The sequence below is a fragment of the Perognathus longimembris genome, chromosome 7 (genome assembly GCF_023159225.1).
Source record: "Perognathus longimembris pacificus isolate PPM17 chromosome 7, ASM2315922v1, whole genome shotgun sequence".
In the NCBI taxonomy this organism is placed as follows: Eukaryota; Metazoa; Chordata; class Mammalia; order Rodentia; family Heteromyidae; genus Perognathus; species Perognathus longimembris.
This window is the reverse complement of record NC_063167.1, coordinates 73,616,050-73,635,478: the sequence shown is the minus strand read 5'-3', so window position 1 is coordinate 73,635,478 and position 19,429 is coordinate 73,616,050. Positions and strand designations below refer to the sequence as shown.

The window sequence follows — 19,429 nt, the reverse complement described above, 5'->3', positions numbered from 1 at the left end:
TTTCAAGTAAAATATGCTAAGTAAGAGACAACATGAAATACAGAAGCCCAGCTCCATACATACACAGGATGAAATACTGACTTTGAAGCAGTCTTAGTTTGGTTTATGCTTTGAGAATTTTCCTGATGGAGCCAAACAGCATTTATTCAGACATCGCTGATGATCACCAAGCTGTGATTGTACAAGTATGAATGGGTAGGAAATAAATCCAATGATCTTAACATACAAATGGAATGAATGACTTTTCCTTGGCCAAGACAGAGTTGTAAAGATTACCTAAATGGATCTAGGACAGGACCTACCACCAAGGTATTTTTACAATCTACTTCTATAAAAAAAAAAATGTGTGTATACATATATACATGTATGTATATATATATATGTATAGATTTGTGGTTAAAATGCTGAAACCATTTTTAAATTAACTATAATGGAGATAGGACATTTTCTTTTATTGGGGATGGCTAGGTCAGTCAAGTCTAGAGGGGATGGAGTAAAGTGAGAGTAAACCAGATCAATCCAGTAACAACACTTCATATGCATGAGTGAAATAGCACAGTGAGACCTCTTTGAACAGGTATCATACACCAAAGAGGGGAAAAGAGAATGACAAGAATGCAAAGCAGGTCCTGTCCAGGATGCAGGCTCCAGAGGGATGGAGAAGGTAAAGGAGCAAAAATATGGTCAAAATACTTTATGTACATGTATGAAAATGTAACAAAGAAGCTAGCTGAGATTAGTTTGGGACAGAGAGGGGGAAGGGGATGAGGGAGAATGATGAAGGGAAGAAATGTGATCAATATACCACGTGTGCGTATACAGATAGGTCAAAATGAAACTTTTGTACAGCTTATCAATACCAATAAAATATGTAGAAGAAAAATTTTAAAAAACTTAATATCCTATGAAACGAAGGAAATTGACAGGGAATGGTTGGGATGGGTGAGGGAGAAGGATGAAAAGTGACACTGACCAAGATGTATTGTACTTACAAACTGAAATGCTGTATGGTAACTCTTTTGTACAACTACTTAAAGATAACAAAATATAATTTCAACAAATAAATAGGAACCTAACTTCCTAGCTTCTAATAACCTCTTTTGAAAGAACACAATAGAAGAGCAAGGATGAAGCTGTAATTTATTTTTTAATATATTTTATTTATTTTTTCTTATTTATTGTCAAAGTGATGTACAGAGAGGTTACAGTTTGAAGCTGTAATTTAAAAAAAAAGTCCACTTAGTAATCTAGAAGCCACATTTTTTAGATGGACCTACCAGAAATCTTTTTAATATAAGACCAAAATAAAACTTTGCTGGCAAATTGTCTGTCCAAAATATTTTCCTAACAATTTATTATTTAGTACTAATCTTTTATAATATTTTATTTCTGTGCCAATGACAGTCTTTTTCCATCTTGAATTTCATTCATTTATTAATTAAAAAAAAACACTTATTGGCCTTTTGCTACATGTTGTGCACTCTTCTAACTACTGGTGGTATAGCAATGTAAATAAAACCCCCAAACATCAAGTATATTTACGTAGATTGTCCACTTGATTTTTCTTAGGTCCCACCCTACAGTTTCCTTTAATTAATTTAATTGCTTGGTTTTGCCTGTTTCCTTTCATTGTATTAATTTTCCTTTGCCGAGCTCTTCAAATCTTTGCTTTAAAACCAAGGCACTTGGTCCATCATGGAGTCTGTTATATAAATATGTTTCCTATGATACCATCCAGATCCATTGATAAAATGCTAAAATACTTCACAGATCTAGACCTCGCATGCCCCTATGGACAGATGATAGCAGCTCTTCAAAACAACCCATATAGCAGGGAATTAACTAGAATGCTGTGTGTGCTGCTCAGCATTCCCTTAACCTTAAGTGAGTAGCACTTTCTACTGACCTTGCTAATGTCACAGAAAGTAAAATAAATTTGTTTGACAATGTTTTTCTAATGAAGTCAAACTTCAAGGCTTCAAAACAATCATGCTATTATTGACTAAATAACCTTCTGTAAGATTTCCCAGAAGCTGGGTGTATAAGTTACATTTTCCTCATGTACCAACAAAAAGAAGATTATGTGACTGTTTCTAATTTTAATAAACCTCTCACAGACTTGTGAACGACTACAGAGCAATTTTTCTTTATTATGACAAGTTATTAAGATACACAAGAGGGCGAGCATTGGTGGCTAAAGCCTGTAATCCTAGCTACTCAGGAGGTTGAGATCTGAGAATTGTGATTCAAAGCTAGCCCAGGCAGGAAAGCCTGTCCAATTAACTACGAAAAATCTGGAAATGGTGTTGTGGCTCAAAGTGGCAGAACACTAGCCTTGAGCACAAAAAGCTCAGGGACAGTACCCAGGCACTGAGTTCAAGCCTCAGGCCTGGTGTACATGTACACGCATGCACACGCATGCACACACACATGCACACACACAGAGAGGACTAGCCAGGCATTCTCATATCTTTATCTGATTTAAAGACTTCAACCTAGGATTTACTAGGATACCCTGACTTCATGTTTCTTATGTTTGCTTTTAATTTATGATTACTTAAAGGTGTATTTCCCTAATTTCCTATCACATCTTCATGAAATAGTTATTTCTATTAAAAAGAACGACTTCTAATTATGCTAGCAAATTTCATTCCCAGAATAGAATAAGTATAGTCCAAGATGGTAGGTAAGAAACGTGACTGGAAAGTATACACTGATATTTATGCCAGGAGAATTTGTGGAGCAGCTCTCTCTCTCTCAGGCACTTTGCATGCGACTAGAGACACTAGAGACAAAGACATTGCCCTCAAGCAAGTTTCACTGCTGCTCCAAATAGCAGAGAGAAAAGATGCTCAAAGACAAACACCTTGGGAGGCTTGAGGGTAAAGGAAAAGGGCAATATGGTTAAGGTAAGGCATGGAGGAGATAAGGGATAAGTTGTTTGGAGCAGGCCAGTGAGAGACAGGCTCCAGATGTTAAACACATTGGGGGTTTTTGTTGTCTTTTTTTTTTTTTTTTTTGCCAGTCTTGGGGCTTGAACTCAGGGCCTGAGCACTGTCCCTGGCTTCTTTTTGCTCAAGGCTAGCACTCTGTCAACTTGAGCCACAGCACCACTTCTGGCCTTTTCTATATATGTGGTGCTGAGGAATCAAACCAAGGGCTTCATGTATACGAGGCAAGCACTCTTGCCACTAGGCCATATTCCCAGCTCCTGTTGTCATTTTTTTATGTTGGTCCTGAAGCTTGAACTCAGGATCTGGGCACTGTCCCTGAGATTTTGTGCTCAAGGCTGGTGTTCTACCACTTGAGCCACAGCTCCACTTCCAGCTTTTTGGCGATTCATTGGAGGTAAGCCTGCTTGGGCTGACTCTGAACTATAATCCTCAGATCTCAACCTCCTGAGTAGCTAGGATTACAGGTGTGTAACAAGATTTTAACAGTGACTTGGTCAGTTTTAACAGACTCTCTAGCAACAACAGAGATGAAAAGGCAGAAGCTGGGCAAGGTCCAGATGTGAGAAGGCCAAGGACAATTCAGGGGTCTCACCCTCACCAGTCATCTACTTGCTGTGAATGGAACATTTGGTTTGCAAGTGCATATGTGCGGTGCTGAGGGCCAAAACAAGGGCCTCTCACATTCTAGGCTAGTGCTCTAGCCCTGAAACTCATGATTATAAATAAGTGGTTGGACGTGTAAATTCTTTGATACCCACAAAGCAACTTATATGTAATGAACCAGTCACAAGAATGAATGCCCAATGTCACAGCACTCTCAGCCTGGCATAAATGAACAGAGGATATTGACTGAGTTAAGATTGGGGGAAGATATCCATCCAGAAACTAAGGAGTTACAGGTAGAGGATGCATTGGGAGATTGCAATTGAACAATTTTGACAATGTGAAATTAGTCAAGCAGGAGCCTAATAGTGTTTAAATATGTTTCAGTTTAAGATCCAATATAATATTCTCTTCATAAACACAAAGAAGTAGCAGTATAGCTGCAGAGGATTTGTAAGTTATCATTTGCATTCACACAAAAACATATCGATATGCTAAATTTTGTGCCTTTTAGATTTGACATAATATTCAGGTTGTGTGACATTATGGACTCTAAACAATCTTTGCTTCTGGAAAAAAATGGGTAAGAATGGAAGAAGAGGCATAAAAATATCTTAAACAAACAGGCACCTATAGCTCACATCTGTAATCCTAGCAGCTCATGAGGCTGAAATCTAAGGATCATAGTGCAAAGCCAGCCAGGGCAAGAAAATTTGTGAGACTCTGATTGTCAATTAAGCACGAAAACAGCTAGAAATGGAGCTGAGGCTCAGGTCATAGAGCACTAGCCTTAGCAAAAAAAAAAAAAAAAAAAGCTCAGGGACAGCACTCAGGCCCTGAGTTCAAGCCCTAGAAGCAATGTGTGTGTGTGTGTGTGCGTGTCTGTGTGAAGGGGTGTGTGTCTATAACAGATATGTGAAGTACCTGTGGCTTTATACTTTATGGGGGGGGGGCGGGGAGAAACACAAAAGAGAAAAGTCAGGCAAATTTGGCTTAGCCAAACTCATTTTCCTCCTTCAGAAATGTCTCTGGTATGAGAATAATTTGGGGTCTTTTGGGTTCTTACAAAGGTTCTTTAAAGAACATATAACCCTCCTGGATTTCTTTGGCATAAAAGACTTTGGTCACATAAGACATTTTCGGTCGCTTCCCTAAGCCTTAAAATAGTTTTCCAACAATTGGTTTTTGAACTTACTAAACCCTTTGTGGGGGGCAAAGGGGGGGGTGGTCACCAGGAACTAGAGATGTCGCTCAGTCGTTCAATCACCAGCACCAAAAAAACAAAACAAAGATCAGAAAATACTCCTAAATTTACTCTTCAGACTTAAGTTATATTCATAAGATAGTTCAGGGTTTTTTAATGTCTGGCATCTAAAAAGAGCTTTGTTTTTTAAAAAAAAATTAGGTTTTTTCAATCTTTTCATGCCAAATGACTTTGCAACAAGTTCTGGGATTAGTCCCTTGCCTTGCTGTGCTAGCCCTGGGATAGGTAAGTGCTTGGCTGCTGAACTACACCCTAGCCCTCATGCTTCATTCTTTGGGCTTTTCTTTCTCCCTCTCCTGTGTGTAAGAAGACTCTGTGGTCTGCCAGCAATGAGTGATCCTTTCTGGTTGCTGTCTCCACAGCTCTGTTTCCAACCCAGTGGTGTGCATATGCCCTGTTCACCACCTCAAACTTATGGGGTGGGATGTTTGTGCCTCTTGAGGAAATCCAAGTCCTAATTAAAGACATCCATCTGAACCCTTCCTTACCCCACCTCCCCTGCCAACTACTTAAATGCTATTGATGTGCTCAATCTGTTTGCAATCAAGGTTAATTATTACATCACTCAGGGAGCAATTTATTAATGAAACACCGCTATCTTATGTGTGCCTAATTGGCCTCCACTTTAAGAACTTCTCTGCTAATTTGACAGGTAAGGCCTATTAAATTAGGAGAGAATGAGATAGACAGGCTCAAAATAAGGAACTACCAACCATGCAATAGGAAAAACAATTGGGTGTCTTTCCTACTTACTGCAAGGATCTCTCAGGAAACAGAAGCCATTGTGATCATCTAAACAAAAACCAATGACAAAAGCTAACACAGAAATAAAAAATGTTCCTGAGAAATAAGTCCAGCTTTTCATAGGACATTACCTGGGAAGGTAATTTGAAAAAATTAAAAAGCTTTGGGGTACATGTTGTCAAAATTGTAAATGAAGCAACCAAAGATTTAGATGGAGGAGCCCAGCTGAGGAAGGAGGCACATTCAGCCGAAGCGTGGCAGCTGGTAGGGGCGTGGTCAAGGCCAAGTGTGCAGTGGGGAGATACTGGCATTGTCATGGCGTCCTGAGAGATAAGCAAGGTTGAGAGACTACAAGAGACAGAAAACAGGAAAGCGTGTTTGCCAAAACACACACATTCCAATGGACTGAAATACTGCTAGTAATCTTCTAAAAAGTGCAATGCAGGACAAAGGAAAAACTACAAAAAAGTGTCTCCATGTTTCTAATTCAAGATTTTTAAAAAAAAAAAGGATGTGACTCAAAAGTTAAAGATGCTAAAAACCGATTGAGATTTCAGTACAGCTGCATGGGGAGTGGATTACTAAGAGTCCTGCCGAATCACTGTGTGCACATCACATCCACCTACAGAAGAGCAATCAGAGCAAGGCTACAAGGATGCTAATCCTCCCAAGCCCTACCAGGTGACAGAAGCTGTCCTTTTAGGTGCATTGCTGCATTTCATTCACACACCAATTCAGTTAGGCTTATTAGAGGAAACCAGGCCTCAAAGCAGTCCCACTAGTGAGCTCCTCCGCCCTCTTCTAAAAAACAGAACTTGAAAGCACTTGAAGCTATGTTCTTTACCCCATATCAATTTTAATTTCCTGTAGAAGAAATCAAGAGGATGGAAGGACAACCATGTAGTCTGTGACCTTACTTGCTTAAGTGACCCAGAACTGGAGATATGGACAACATTCCAAGGGTAGAGTATTAAAGCTCAGGAGTGTGTTGAGGCAGCCCCGAGATTATCCTCACTGTGGGAACGAGAGGAGTTAATGGGTAGGCATCCATTATGGTGAATTTTGAATCATTCATTGAATGATACCAGTAGCAAGAAGACAGTTTTAGAAACAGACAGCCCTGCTTCAATATTCAAACTCTGCTACATCCTGGGAATGTGGCAAAGTCTGGGCCTTTATTCATACAATCATTATGGCAAGGTCCAAATAAACTTAGGTCAAGAAGAATAAGAAGGAGGAGTGCTAGTGGCTTATGCCTGTAATCCTAGCTACTCAAGAGAGACCTGTTCGAAACCAGTCAGGGCAAGAGTCTGTGAGATTCTTACCTCCAATTAGCCACCAAAAAGCCAGAAGTTGAACTGTGGCTCAAGTAGTAGAGTGCCAGCCTTGAGCAAAAAAAAGCTCCATGAGGACCATGAGTTCAAGCCCCAGTTTGGGCACCAAGAAGAAGCCCGTTTAGACAACAGGAGCAAAACACATCACTAAGAATAAGAAGCTTTGTCTACATTTAGGCAACAACCTAGTGGTTTGATATTTAGCAAGTCACAAACTCTGTTTCTTTCTGTAAAATATGAATCCAGGCATCATTTCTCTTATGAATTTGTCAAAACCCTGAGAGTGTTTTAGGTACCTGGATTATATTAGGCAACCAGACTATATAATAGCAATGTACCATATGAAATAATTGATATAGATCTTGTCAGTATCAGTTTCTACCTTTTTTTTCAACTTTAGCTTATCACTTAAAAATGATACCAAATATTTAAAAGATGTCACAATAATTTGATGAAAACTGGGTCTTATAAAGGAGTTACAAATATTTTCTGCGTTGTTTTTAAAAAGAAATATCATTTATGTGGGAAGTGATCGTTTCTTAGATCTCTTAATATGTCTTTCACTAAAAGAATTTTTCTTTAAACATATACTTCATTAAATAACATATAGAGACAATGGGAGAAAACACAGGTTAGTACCATTAACAAGAGCTTGAGTAATTCTACTAGTAAAAACATTGTTGCTGGGATGTAGCTTGGTGGTAGAGCGCTTGCCTAGAATGTGGGAGGTGCTGGATTCAATCCCTAGCCATACAAAAGAGAAAGAAAAGGAAATTTCTAACTAAGCTTGCTACCCCCATCTAAGCAATGGATTGTGGACCCCTGTGGCCAGTCTATTATTATGTGAGCCCTGGAAATTATCCATCTTTGCAAAAAACTGCTCTTCACCACCTCCTTGGCCTTCTTTGTTTAAGCTAGCCACAAGAAATCTGAATACAATCAAGTTGTAAAAACCTAATCTGCTAACTTTACACACACATCTCTTGCGGTTTATGAATCTGAGCTACTGCTGTGAAGTTCACACTACAATTTAGGCTCAGTTGTTTTCTACAAGTCATCAGAAGGGGCTGGGAATATGGCCTAGTGGTAGACTGTTTGCCTTCTACAAGTCATCAGAAAACAAAGAGAACATACATAAGTGTAACACGATGGTGCTGGCCAAGAGCGAGCCAAGAGGATTACTGTCAGTTTTTCTCCTCTGTCATCCATAATGTCACCTTAATGCCCCATCCATGCTGAAGCCCTGTCCAAGCTTTAAGAGATCATCACCTACCGGTCTACACATGGGGTCTTTGGTTAAGGCTGAATTTCTTACTCGACTGCAGTCTTCAATTTCCTCTACTTACCCCCTTGCCCCAGGTTTTGATCATTCAAGGATAATTCAAGCCTCCCCCTGCCACACGCCTAGCACTGTCATAAAGATGAATTGGTTCTTATCTCTTTAAAGAGATAAGTTTCCTAACTGGTTTGCTACAAAAGTGCTTATGGCACCTGAACCCAAGTCTGGCCCGAGATATCGGCACCAGGAGGTGGGCCAGGTGCCTGACTGGCCACTGCCAAGCTAGGTAGGGTACTGGGCTTGAAGGAAGTAATAGAGTGGCAGGTGGGGTGCATCAGGGAAGGCAGGGCGTGCAGAGACCCGCAGGGCACCTCCTAAGGCTGCACCCCCCGGCTGCCTCCTGGATGGGAACCAGGAGGAGGATGGGGCGGGGCCTCCTCGGCTGGGGGGGGATGGAGGCAGCCCGGGGCTGCAGTCCCCCGTCAGCCCGAACGCCTGGCTTCCGTCCCCTCGGGTCCTGCAGGTGAGCGAGGACACGCGGGTCGCCGGAGGACCTCCACATTCCCTCCGGTGCTGAAAAGCTGGGGCAGGGGGAAGACCCGAGAGGGCAGCGCCGGGTCTCCGGGCTTACGGGTCAGGGGAGCTCACGGCGATGCCGCCGCCCGCCGTGACCGCGTTTTCTCCCCATGTGTCCCCCGTCCCAGGCCCCAGAGCGGCCGGGGCCGCGCCCAGCTGGGGCGCCAGGCTCGGGGGTTCCCGGCGCAGGGGTCCCTGGCGCGGGGCTAGCGTGGGGTGGGTGGGGCGGCGCTCGGCGGGTCCGGGGCTGAAGCAGCGATGGTCCCAGGGACCCCCAAGCCCGGCGGGCGACCCCGTCCTGCCGTCCACAGCCGGGAGGCGGCGGGGACGCGAGCGAGCCCGGGCTCCGGCGCGTGCGCCCAGCGGATCGAGCCCGGTGGCCCCGGCGGGCCGCCCCCCGCCATCCTCCCGTGGGTCCTCGCCATCCTCCCGCGGGTCCTCACCAGCCCCCGCCACCCGCCAGGGTCCCCGCCACCCCCTCGCGGTCCCCGCCCTTACCTCCGGGCGCGAAGGCGCGGGCCGGGGCTCCGGCGAGGCTCGGCGGGCGGCGACGGCGGCGTCACCCACGGGGCCGCTGCGCGGGGCTTCGGCGCGGCCCGAGCACTGCGGCCTCGGCGGCGCCACCCTCCTCGTCCTCTCCGCGGGCTCCCGGACGGGACTCAGGGCCCGCCCCGCCCCGCCCCGCCCCGCCCCGCGGGCCTCCGCCTCCGCCCCGCCGCGCTCCGAGCCGCCTCCAGCGCCGCCCCGCGCCGCAGCCCGGCCGCCAGCCAGCGCCGCCCAGCGCCCGGCCCCGGGGTCGCCGCCGCCCGCCCGGCCCCGCGGTGCCAGCCCCCCCTGTGACGCAGGCGGCGGTGCGCGGGAACCTCCTCCCCGCGGGGCCTCCCCGGGCCCGGGCGGGGCAGCGGCCCCGGGAGGGGGAGGAAGGGAAAAAGACACAAATCCTCCCGCCGGCCCCGTCTCTTATCTGTCCACCCGGCGGACTCAGGGTGGGGGCAGGGGGCAACTCCGGGGACCCCCTACCCCGGCCCTGAGGAAGCGCGGAAACCCGGGGTTCTGGGCTCGGAGGAACCCCGAGAAAGCGGGGTGAGGATGGACACACCCCTTCATCGGAGGACCGACGGGGACAGAGGGGGCGTTGTGAGAGATCGAGATGGAGAAAGGCAAAACGCAGTCACCTGAGTGAGCCCCTTGACAGCCAACCTCCTTTCCAGCAGGAGCCCCTACCTGCCCCACGGGTGTCCCCCAGCTCTGCCCCCACGTCCTCCCTGATTTCTAAGCTTCAGGTTTTCGGTGAGACTCTGTTTGAAAACTCCGCCGATGGTTTTGGGGCTGTGTACAAGAGAGTTGGGCGAGCACCGCGAACCACTTGTGTACAGCCCGTGGGGGAGGGGCCGCCCTCATCCATTGAACTGAACCCCGCTTCCCTCCTCCCCATCCCCCCCACACTCCCAGCTTAGAAATGAAAAAGCAAACGCTGACATTTTGGAAGCTGGCAGTTCTCCGTATTGTTGGGGGGGGTGGGGATTAACGTCTGCCAATCGGAAAAAAATGTACAAGATTACTGTGGAATAGAGTCTTCTGGAAATACCTCATCAATAGCAGCTTCCCCCCCCCCTTTTTTTTTTGGCAGTATTGGAGATTTGAGCTCAGGGCCTAAGGCTTGCTCAGCTTGCTTGGTTGGTGCTTCACCGTGGAGCCACGCCTCCAGCCCAGGTTTTTAATGGTTATTTTGGAGGTAGAGTCTAGTGAATTTTCCTGCCCCTACTGGCCTCAAACAGCCATCCTCCAGGTCTCCTGGGTATCTAGGAATACAAGCATAAACCACCAGTTAAACTACTGCTCTTACCCTTGTCTTGGTAGTCTGGGAGAGACAGGTGTATATACACCTGTACATTTACTCACATCACAGAGAAATAGACAACTAGTAACCATATCACTTTGTTTATGCACCTTTACACATCAAGTCTTCAGAAAGCAGTCATATCATTTTGTACTTCTAATCTAAAATTGAAAAGAAACATTGACCTAATTTCTTCTCTTCAGCTTTTAACTGTTTTCTCTCCTTAACTGTCAAAATAGGAGTTTTTAGTTCCAGGAATGTTGTTGGCCTTGGAAGATAGATGAACTTACAACCCTTTACGCTGTGGGAGATGACCCTAAGTCCAGCCTTTTTATTTATTCATTTATTTATTTTGCCAGTCCCGGGGCATGGACTCATGGCCTGAGCACTGTCCCTGGCTTCTTTTCACTCAAGGCTAGCACTCTACCACTGCCACTTCTGGCTTTTTCTGTTTATGTGGTACTGAGGAATCGAACCCAGGGCTTCATGCATGCAAGGCAAGCACTCTACCACTAAGCCATATTCCCAGCCCAGGCCAGCCTTTTGGTTGCTTGCTTTTTTTTTTTCTCTCTTTCACCCTCCTTTCCTTCCTTCCTTTTTCCCTTCTGTGTAAGATCAGGACTTGAACTTGGTATCTGAAGCTGTGGCTCACTGGCTGAGGCACTACCACCTGAGCCATACCTCTAACCCAGTTCAGTCTTAATTAACCTATGAATCTATTACCATAAGGGTGCTAGGAGACTTGGATAATATACTTAAATATACTAGATTGGAGAAGTTTTTGTAAGTACTATCCCTCACTGCTCTAAAATCTAAGGAACTGGAAGAGCATTCAATGGTGTTTTGCAGGATTTGAACCTCCTGCAAGTCAAGCTTAGATCACTCTGTGCTTGCCTTCTTAGGTGATGCATATGAATATTAAATTGTGGGGCTGGGGATATAGCCTAGTGGCAAGAGTGCCTGCCTCGGATACACGAGGCCCTAGGTTCGATTCCCCAGCACCACATATACAGAAAAACGGCCAGAAGTGGCGCGGTGGCTCAGGTGGCGGAGTGCTAGCCTTGAGCGGGAAGAAGCCAGGGACAGTGCTCAGGCCCTGAGTCCAAGGCCCAGGACTGGCCAAAAAAAAAAAAAAAAAAATTGTGAACATTACTGTTCTAACAGCCACTGTGTTCTATTCCATAGGACACTTTTTCTTACTTTATAGCAATGTAAACCCAAAGTCTAGCCTTCTCACCTCAGTTGAGCCCTCAAGTCACCCACTCTCTCAAGCTCCCCTGTAAGACTCTGGGAAATTCAACATTTTATCAACTTATGTGAAGAATGTGTCCCAGGATCTCAGAGAAACAGAAGTCTTACCCCTGACTTCGTGATATTCAGAATTTAGGGGACAGGGAACCTGTGCATAAACCTATGCATCCTGTGTCATTCGTTGTCATTAAATTTGACCTTCTTCATTACCTATGAAAACATACCTACTTTTCAGATCTGTGACAAGCGTGTAAAAATATATCCTGTAGGCTACATGGTACCTTGTTTTGTTAGCTACACGAAAAACTCAGGCTGGGCTGGGTCATTGTTTGGAAGTATAGCTCAAAAGTCCTTTTCCCTGTGAACTCTGAGGCTCCAAGCAAGTGTAATTCCCCCTTCCTTGTGTTCCCATGGCACTCAGTTCGAAGCTTTTTCAGCACCTACCAGGCAGAGTACGCTGTCATTCAATCTCTCTAAATGTTTACTTCACTACCAAGTTTGTGAGCCACTGGGCAAAGTGACTACATCATTGTCTCCAGCCATCATCCTTCATCAGCACCTCCCACAGGGCTGGGTATTCAATGCTGAAAGAATAGCTTTGTAAAATTTTTGTTTCTGATGTGGATCCTAACTTTCACTATAACTCAGAGGCTCCAAAACCTGTCTCTTTTATTCATAAAGATTATACTATCAGGGCTATTATGACCATTTCCATGCAGCCTACATGACTCAACACCTGTAATCCTAGATAATCAGGACACCATGATCTGAGGATTGAAGTTCAAAGCCAGCCCAGGCAAGAAATATGTGAGACTTTTATTTCCAATTAACCACCAAAAAGCCAGAAGTGGAGCAGTGGCTCAAGTGGTAGAACACTAGCCTTGAGCACAGAAGTTCAGGGACAGCATACAGACCCCAAGTTCAAGCCCCAAACCCAGCACATTAAAAAAATAGTTTATACTAGAATTATATATTATGTGTGTGTGCACATGTGTGTGTGTGTATCTACTGCACACTTGATTTTTCAGTGCTGGAATTATTTCAGGTGAACCTGTTCTGCCTGTATTTGATCGTGATTGCTATGGCCTGGTAATAGTGGAAGTGAAATTGAATCTAACCCCAAACCACCAGCAGGGTTTTACCCTACATTCTGCACACACCTTGGGCACATCTGCTCCCCAGCCCGTTTCTCAGAGCTTTGTGGGAAGGAAGCGAGCTAACAGAAAACATCCTGTGTTTTAAGTTTCAGCTCTTAGTGTTTCTGCAACCATTAGCACTTTCTTACAATTAATAGCTGCAAGCGAAAAACCCACTTTTAGCAACAGTTTTGGAATCCTTCACTTGGCACCATTGAAATTGCTGGTGCTGCTGGGCACCCATGGCGTACACCTGTAATCCTAGCTACTCAGGAGGCAGAGATCTGAGGATCCCACTCCGAAGCTAGCACAGGCAGGAAAAGTTTGGGAGGCTCTTAACTCCAATTAACCACAAAAAGCTGGACATGGAGCTGTGGATCAAGTGGTAGAGTGCCAGTCTTGAGGAAACGAGCTTAGGGAGAATAGCACCCAGTCCCAGAGTTCAAGCCCCATTACCTGCACACAAAACAAGAAAAAGGAAAAAAAAAGTTAGTGCAAAAGACCTAAGATACGTTAAAGTTTTAGGAAAAATTCTTCCAAAATTGGCCTTGTATATTCTAGCTTCCTCCCCATAAGAGAGAATTGTCTAGTCCCAGTTGTTGGTAAAAAATTGCTTTGAAAATAGTGAAACTGGATTATCACTTACAGTGTATGTGGCATGGGCTAAGTACTCACTTTCTATGCATCGTCTCATTTAGCCACCATAGGTACACACTATTCTCCAATGGACAGTGGAGAAAACCAAAGCCCACTACAATCATGGTTATATGACCTTTGGCTAGGTAACAAACCATGAATGAGTTAGGATTTGCATGAGGGCCAATCTAGTTCTTGAGTTACATTTAACCACAGCTCAGTCCTCTGAGGAGAAGATTGCTTTTCTCAAATTGAACCTATTGTACATATTCACTAAGGTTAGTGTATGCTTTTTCAGTTATTTTTGAAATTGTGTTCATTTGTGCTTCTTCCTAAAGGAACTGGATTTAAAGCTTGTTCTTTAATTGAAAAAAAGCACTTCAGGGCTGGGAATATGGCCTAGTGGCAAGAGTGCTTGCCTCCTCCACATGAAGCTCTTGGTTCAATTCCCCAGCACCACATATGTGGAAAGTGGCCAGAAGGGGCGCTGTGGCTCAGGTGGCAGAGTGCTAGGAGCGGGAAGAAGCCAGGGATGGTGCTCAGGCCCTGAGTCCAAGGCCCAGGACTGGCAAAAAAATTAAAAAAAAAAAAAAAAGAAAGAAAGAAAAAAGCACTTCATTACTGAAAATCAACTTTTTAATGATCATAAAGTTTCTGATTTTCAGGTTAAGCAATCTAAAATACACCAGAGAAAGTCTTACTCTTAGAATAATTGTTCAAATGTGCTGATGAGAGCTAAGTAACTTTCATATGACACTTATTGCTAAGTTATGAGATAGGAAGTACATGTTTTCATAGCCATCCACTTTTCATGATTCACATCTTCTAAAGCTTGTCATTTCTTAAGTGATTAGAGCTTTAAAGGGAACAGCTTTTGTTACATTGTGTGAATTTTGTCCTCTGTTCCTAAAGCAGCATAAAAAGAAAAGACGTTATCTTTTTAAGAATTTACAGTAAGTCTCCTCCAACCACTCAGGAGTTTATTGACCTTTTTTTTTTTTTTTTTTTTTTTTTTTGCCAGTCCTGGGCCTTAGACTCAGGGCCTGAGCACTGTCCCTGGCTTATTTTTGTCCAAGGCTAGGACTCTACCACTTGAGCCACAGCGCCACTTCTGGCTGTTTTCTATATATGTGGTGCTGGGGAATCGAACCCAGGGCTTCATATATGTGAGGCAAGCACTCTTACCACTAAGCCATATTCTCAGCCCCCACTCAGGAGTTTATGTTAGAGATAATTTGTGGATGGCCACTAGAAACATCAATAGGGGCAGATTTCTAGAGGAACCAACCTATCATTAAAGAGTTGGAAAATCTCAGCTCTACCAATCACCAGTGCCAGTGATTTAATTAATCCCGCCTCCAAAGAAACCAGAAAGGAGGGGGTTCAGAGAGATTCCAGGTTACTGAACTAGAACACATCCTTGTACTGGAAGGGTAGTGCCTTCAGGATCTGCACTCAGAACCTCCTAGATCTGCCTTTACATCTCTTCATCTGGCTGCTCATGTGTCCTTTTGATATATTTGCAATAAATCAGTCATCCAGAAAGTAAACTGCTCTGTAGACCATTCTAGCAAATGACTGAACTGCGGGAAAAGACTGTGGGAAACTGCAGTTTGTAGTCAAGTTGGACAGAATGAATGGGTAGCTTGGGAATTTGTCACTTACAAATGGCATTGGAGATTGGAGTATGGGGGAGCAGTCTTATGGGCCAGTGGGGTCCAGTGCCATCTCTGGCTGACCCTGTCAGAGCTGAGTTCAATCACAGACATCCTATCAAAATGTGTTAAACAACTGAACTAAATCACTCATTCATTGCATTTGTATAGTAATAAGGTTGACAGAAAGCAATTTTTTTCCTATAGAAAGGAAAAAAATCACTCAGATACATGGAAAGGTTTTAGTAAGGATAGAAAGAAGGGAGAGTAAAACAGTGGGCTGGGAGTCCACATGCTAAGTGGAGTCTTTCACATCCCAAGCTCCTATCTCCATTTTCCTCCTCTGGCAGGTACACTGCAAATAGAGTTTGACCTCTTAGGGTAGTTCCTATATTTTATTTAAACAGACAAAGTACTTTTCTGCAAGCTTTCCTAGCAGTTTGATGTACTTTGTGTTACTCTACACAGGATTAAAGATAAGGAATGTTATTTGGATGTTAGCTGAAGATCACCAGGTGATGAGAAATGTATACATTCTGAAGGTCACCAGGTATTCTGTAAGTTTAAGGAATGATTATTTGGCAGTTGGCATGTTGATCACTTAGGTGCAATTGTCTAGAGTTTAGAATGTTGGGCAAAAAAGAATATTTTTAACCTAGTAAAAGAGTAAGTTAAGACCCAGGCCCCAGGGACAGCATCTTGCCCTAGCAGGCCCAAACCAGATGTGAAAGAGGCATTGTTTCTACCATTATCCAGCCCTTTCTAGTTTCAATAATCTTCCTGTGACCTTGGGAGAGGATTGGCAGAGGGTTCTGATTAGGAATCCACAACCAAGTAGAATGTTGTGGGACGCCATCAATAAAGTAGTATCATCCAATAGGGCAACAGATCAGATCACAACCCAGGGTGTAAAGGATCCTTTGGCTCAGAGCCACAAGGAAGAGAGACTCAGAGACATCCACCTAAAGGAAAGAGAATGGACAACTAACTGGTGGGACACTTGATGGACAGACAGCACAGCAGCAGCAGAGGTCTTTGAGCTAGAAGCTTCTCCTCTGAATAATGTTCTTCACACTCATCCTCCATTGTACAAGACTTCATTTGTCAGATTCCTGATACAAAAACCCAAGGAAGGCAGGCAGCATTGGCAGTGGAGCTGCAACACTGGCAAGCGTTGTCTTCTGCTGAGCTGAAACAGTGATGGGCATTGTCTTCTAGAAGATCCAACCCTACTCATCTTTGCATTCTACTAAACCAGAGCAGAAAATTCTATATCAGAAGCAAACAACAACTTGAGTAGCCACTGTTACACCACAACTGCACTAAGTGGTAGGTGCTTGCTATTGAATGTCTACCACCACTTGTCTAAGAACTTGCCCTTAATTAACTCTTAAGTCAGCAAATAACTGACTCTATTCTTCAAGTGAATTATTCTAAAGATAATTGTTTAGAACCTCTGTGATCCTTAAAACTATATTAAGAGCCAGGTGCTGGTGGTTCACACCTGTAATCTTAGCAACTCAGGAGGTTGAGATCTGAGGATTATAGTTCAAAGCCAGCTCAGGCAAGAAAGTCCTAGAACTCCAGTTAACTACCAAAAAGCTGGGAGTGGAGCTGTGGCGCAAGTGGTAGAGCACCAGCTTTGAGGGAAAAAGCTAAGCGGCAGTACCCAAGTCCAGAGTCCTGAATTCAAGCCCCACTCCGGCACACCCATGTATACATGCAAACATGCACACATATACAAAATTACATACAATGCCCTTTTTAAATCTTTGTAGCATTCCTTCCTTAATTTCCTGAATTTATTCATGCGTTCATCTCTTAGGACAACAATAAAAAAGACTAGTTTTTCCTCTCTGGATCAGTGACCACTCCTGTTGCTGTTATTGAAAAAAAATACTTTGGCATTGATGAAACCTAGATTCTAGACATGAAAATTTCATAGACGAACATTGTGATGCAGGACAAGTGTCAATATCTTTTTTTGTCCTCATTCCTCATCTGAAAATGAAGGCATTGGGACAGATCATCTTTTGGAATTTGTTCATTGCTAAAATGTTATGTGCAGATTTTAGAATCCATATTATTCTCCCTAGATTTCAGTCAGTAATGGATATAATCACTTGCATTTCATCAAAGAAGCAAGAAGCTATCTATTCACGTTAGCTGCTACCTGTGAGAAATCTGTCTGGAGCAGGCAGACTCGTCAGCCATCATGGTCCTAGAGTATCTTTGTCCTCTTTCATCCATTTGCCAGTGACAGAGAGAGAGAGAGAGAGAGAGAGAGAGAGAGAGAGAGAGAGAGAGAGAGAGAGAGAGAGAGAGAGAGAGATTTGTTTTTTGCCAGTCCTGGGGTTGGGGATTCAGGGCCTGAGCACTGTCCCTGGCTTCTTTTTGCTCAAGGTTAATACTCTACCACTTGAGCCACAGTGCTACTTCTGGCTGTTTCTATATAGGTGATACTGGGGAATTGAACCCAGGGCTTTGTGTATGCGAGGCAAGCACTCTACCATTAGATCACATTCCCAGCCCCAAGAGTGAGTCTTTACTGAGGCCTTTCTAAGCAGCTTGTACGTTTGGGAATACTATATTCCACATCCCTTTTAGGGAGTCACGATGCATGTTTACATCCCTGATAAGCTCTGCAGTAAAAAAAAAAAAATCTTCTTTAGCTTGTAGAACTTCACACATCTACCACTTGAGCCACATCCCCAGTTCTTATCACTTTGTTTTGTTTTTCAGGTCGGGTCTTGTGCTTTTTTTCTGGGCCTTTACTCAAGTGCAGTCTTCCAATCTTTATCTCTCTGAATAACTGGGATTATAGGCATGTACCACCATGCCTGGTCCAGAATAAAAAAATTTTGTTGCTAGTACTAGGGTTTGAACTTAGGTCCTGGACTAGCTACCCAGGCACTCTACCATCGAACCATGCAACCAGTTATTTTTGCACTGGTTGTTTGGAGATACAATCTCAATCTTTTTGCCTGATCTACATGTCCATTTCTTGTCCTATAATAGAGTGAAAGGCATGCATTACCAGACCCAGCTTATTGTGAGCTGCTGCATCCAGCTAAAATGTTTTGTTATTTAGAGTTGAGGATAGCAGAGCCATCCTAAGATGTTTTTTTCTCCTTGGAAAGGGAGGTGATTATAGGCTCTCTTGATTCATTTCATGAATATCTATTAAGATAGTAGATATATCAGTAGCTATTTTCTTCGGTGATTTCCTTATACCCATCGGCCATAATACAGTGTGTGTCATCTTTAATAGCACAAGAACCACCATTCTCACTGGTAACAATGTAGCATTGTTTCTCTCCACAGGAAAAAGGTGTTTGTTTTTTTACATATTCTAATTAGCTTCTACATTCAATGAAATCCTTTCAGAAATATGTAGTTGAAACTAGAGTCAGGCAAGCACATACAATGTGAGCCTTCAAAGTGATAGCATAAAATAGCTAATATATCCATAAGTGTAAGAAAATTCTCCACAGAAAGAGGGGGGGACAATGGATGAACAAATGCAGCAGTGGTACTCACTAAACATATGTTGAAAATGAACTCTACAACTTGTGGGTGGGATGGGAGGAAAAACTGGGAGAGTGTGAGGGAAGGGGTGACATTGTCCAAACAGAAATATACTCTTTACCTGATTTATGTAACTGTAACCCCTCTGTACATCACCTTTATAACAATTTTTAAAATGTATGGCTAGGAACTGGTGGCTCACTCCTGTAATCCTAGTCAAGAAGTTAAAATCTGAGGTTTGCAGTTCAAAGCCAGCCTGGACAGGAAAGTGTGAGACTCTTACCTCCAGTTAACCACCAGAAAACTGAAAGTAGTGCTGTGGCTCAAAGTGATAGAGTATTAGCCTTGAGTGAAAAAGCTCAGAGACAGAGCCCAGGCTCTGAGTTCAAGCCATGACCAACAAAAATTCCAAAAGAGAGACACAGAGAAATGTTTAAAAAAAAAAAAAAAGAGAACAATTCTCATGAGTCTTTAGTGATTTTTTTCCATCTTGTGAGGCAGGCAGGGGCTGCCTCTCTTCCAGATGGCATGGCCAAGGGTATTTGTACAGCGAACAGTCCCGAAAGTCAGAGCAGATGTCTCCCTCTGGCAGGGGAGGCAGGCCTGTTTACTGCACGGTGTAAATAAAG

General features: G+C 43.8%; 1 protein-coding gene across 2 annotated transcripts in view; it reads right to left on the bottom strand.

Annotated features, from left to right (window-relative positions):
* Positions 1 to 9,383, bottom strand: part of Lrrc8c (leucine rich repeat containing 8 VRAC subunit C) — a 77,733-nt gene extending 68,350 nt beyond the window's left edge. For both annotated transcript variants that reach the window (XM_048351935.1, XM_048351936.1), the window contains exon 1: positions 9,253 to 9,383. The gene's annotated coding sequence lies outside the window, so the exon portion shown is untranslated. The remainder of the gene's footprint in view (positions 1 to 9,252) is intronic.
* Positions 9,384 to 19,429: the final 10,046 nt, after the last annotated feature.